We start from the raw sequence: 3,489 nt of genomic DNA, 5'->3' as shown, positions 1-3,489 counted from the left end.
TAAAAGCAGCAAGAGAAAGAAAGTCAGTTACCTACAAGGGAGTACCCATACGACTGTCAGCTGATTTCTCAACAGAAACTTTGCAGGCCAGAAGGGAGTGGCAAGAAATATTCAAAGTGATGAATGCCAAGAACCTACAACCAAGATTACTTTATCCAGCAAAGCTATCATTCAGAATTGAAGGTCAGATAAAGAACTTCACAGATAAGGAAAAGCTAAAGGAGTTCATCACCACCAAACCAGTATTATATGAAATGCTGAAAGGTATCCTTTAAGAAGAGGAAGAAGAAGAAAACAGTAAAGATACAAATTATGAACAACAAATACACATGTATCAACAAGTGAATCTAAAAATCAAGTGAATAAATAATCTGATGAACAGAATAAACTGGTGAATATAATAGAATCAGGGGCATAGAGAGGGAGTGGACTGACTATTCTCGGGGGGGAAAGGGGTGATGGGGGGTGTGGGAAGAGACTGGACAAAAATTGTACACTGATGGATGAGAACAGTGGGTGGCCCGGGTAAGGGCAGAGGGTGGGGTGGGAACCGGGTGGAGGGGAGCTATGGGGGGAAAAAGAGGAACAACTGTAATAATCTGAACAATAAAGATTTAATTTTTAAAAAATCCTTCATCATTTTTGACAAATGTGTCCTCAAGCCAAAGACTGTGGTATCAGAATTGCAATTGACTAGCAAAAGAACACAGTTCTCCCCTTGTTGGAGAGGAAGATAGCAATTCTCTGTAGACATCAGGACTGTGACCCCACCACAGATCAGTGCTGGAGGATCAAAGGCACTTGGTCCTGACAGGTTTCTTGGCCTCAGACATTGGTGAAAATTTTAACTCAGTGTTGGGGTAACTCAGCATAGGAGATCAGACCTATGCAATGCAAGAAGATCAAGGACAAGGGAAGATAAAAACTAAATGTAGTTGACTTCTAACCTGGTCCCTTAAGATCAGAGAATCATTAGGAAAAATTCCTTTCTGTTTATTCTAGAGACCCACAGGGAAATCATGTGCTTCGAAGTTGGAATAACACAAGGGAAATGTGCCTGATGACCAGGTATAGAGAGAGCTGTAGATATCTCCCCTGTGTAGTCCTCAGCTTGTACAATGCTGGAAGACAGCACATGGCTGTTGCTTTTGACTCCTAAGCTGGTTCAGAAACTGATGCTTCACTCCTTCCTGCTGTTTCGTGTGGGGACAGAGCTTCAATCTCATCATCAACCATCCCGGGAGCAATTCAGACTTCCACACGGAGACCTTCCTCTCAGAGACCCTATCCTGGTGAGTCTGAGAGCCCGTTAGGTACATCAGGAAAGGGTCAGACAGGATGGAACCTCATAACTTTTACCTGAGTCACTGTGACCCTAATCAGCCCAGCCCAGAGACCAGGTATCTCTGTTTGTACGCTTGGCTAAGCAACTAATTTATTCTTAATTTACATAATATATTAATAAGGATGTTTCTCTTTGAATCTGAAATACAGGACCCAAAGTTGACAATTAGGTGGTGGGAACAGGAATCCAGTTGGATGACACTGTAGAATGAGTGAGATGCATAAAATGATTGCAGTAAAATGAAAACATATCTGAGGAGTTCTGTTGTTCGGGGAGAAAGAAATAGAGATTATGTGTGGAGCACAGTGCTGTGAAGTGAGTGTTTGTATTAAATTTCCAAGATGAGGTGTGTTTGAGCATGTTTTGTATTTATTGAAAAGACCCTGACCAGTGCAGGGAGATGGTACCTTGCAACAGCAGTTGGTGAGACGTGCATTGCAGCATCTTCTCTCATGCTGGGTATTCACATGAGAAAAACTATTTAAAACTCAAAGAGGAATACTAAATATTAAGTTGAAAGACAAGCTTTGCCATATGGTAAATGTTCATATACATTGAGACCTAATTCCGGAATCATTAAATGAATAGTAACTGAGCATCTGCTATTGCCAAAACATTCTAGGAACTTTATGTATTATATTCTTCTAAATTTACAATTTAATTATTAACCCACGTTGATATCATTAAATTATGTCTTCTTTTGGTTGATGTTTGATTCTTCATTCAATTATGTTTATTATGTTTGTTTTGAAACTACTCATTTTCACCTGATTTATTATCCCTTCTTTCTTTTCATGTTTTGTTTCTATGTAATTGTGTATCTATGCACATACCTTTGTGAAAAACTCAAAATGTGAACAAAGCAGGTGAAGTCCCTGCTCTTTTTTTTTAATTGTTTAAAGTATGACAAATAGTAGAGCATATGTCTCCTTTTTCCCCTATTGACCTCCCCCCGGCAGCACATGCCCTCACCCCACCTAGTGTCTGTGCCCATTGGTTATGCTTCTCTTTTGATCATGCAGTGAAACAGTGAGGGCAGAGAACAATGAAATAAATGTGTGCTTAAAATAATGTCCTCAGGAAGAATCATATGAAGAAAGCTATTCAGTGTAAAAATTGTCATGGTGTGGGCAGGATGTATAAAGCATGGTCTGGGGAGGTTTTGCATGTTGGATGAAGACCTGAACCAGGACCAGAGGGTGCCCACTGGGTTTGTCACAAAAGAGATCAAAACCCAAAGCCCAAGAAATAATAGAAAAGGTGCCACTTCAGAAAAGAAGATAGCAGCTCATCCTCCCTCAGACCATAGAAAAATGAGCTGGTCAAATAATTATGAAATAGCTCCAGAACAAACAAGTCTTCAGTGCTTGATATTTAAAATGTTCCCCTGGATATTTTCTTCTGGGAAGTGTTGGTTTATCCCTTTGTTTTGGATGTACAATGTGTAAAGTGACACCATAAAGATAGCACCTCTTTTGTCTCTTAGACAAGTTTCTTTTTGTTCTCTTATTATTTTGCTGGGCATCCGGGGAATGTGTTTAGGGTCCAAATGCTGCCAGAACCAAAGAATATTTTTCTCCCTCACAGCTGAGCTTATATCATTTTAAACTCCTCTTTTCATTTCATTCCTTTTTCTCTCACTCCGTTTAATCAACAGAATTTGTATACAATTACAAGTTTATTTTATGGTTTGTTCTTAATAAAGTATGCTTAGCATACAATATTATATTAACTTCAGGTGTACAACATAGCGATTCAACAATTTTATACTTACAATGTGGTCACCACAATAAGTCTAGTACCCATCTGTCACTGTGCAAAGTTATTAAGATATTATTGATTATATTCCTTGTGCTATACACTACAAATACATGATTTATTTACTTTATAACTGCAAGTTTGTACCTAGTATTCCCCTTCACCTTTTTCACCCATTCCTTCACCCCCTTTTTCACCCATTCCCTCACCCCCCTTTTCAACCATTCCCTCACCCCCCATCTATTTGTTCTGTGTATCTATGAGTTTGTTTTTGTTCTATTTTGGTGTTTGTTTGTTCTGTTTTGTTTAAGATTCTACATGTAAATGAAATTATATGGTATTTGTCTATCTGTCTGACTTATTTCACTTAGCATAATGCTCCCTAG

This window comes from Myotis brandtii, unplaced genomic scaffold (assembly GCF_000412655.1).
Source record: "Myotis brandtii unplaced genomic scaffold, ASM41265v1 scaffold534, whole genome shotgun sequence".
Taxonomy (NCBI): domain Eukaryota; kingdom Metazoa; phylum Chordata; class Mammalia; order Chiroptera; family Vespertilionidae; genus Myotis; species Myotis brandtii.
This window is presented reverse-complemented; position numbering follows the sequence as displayed.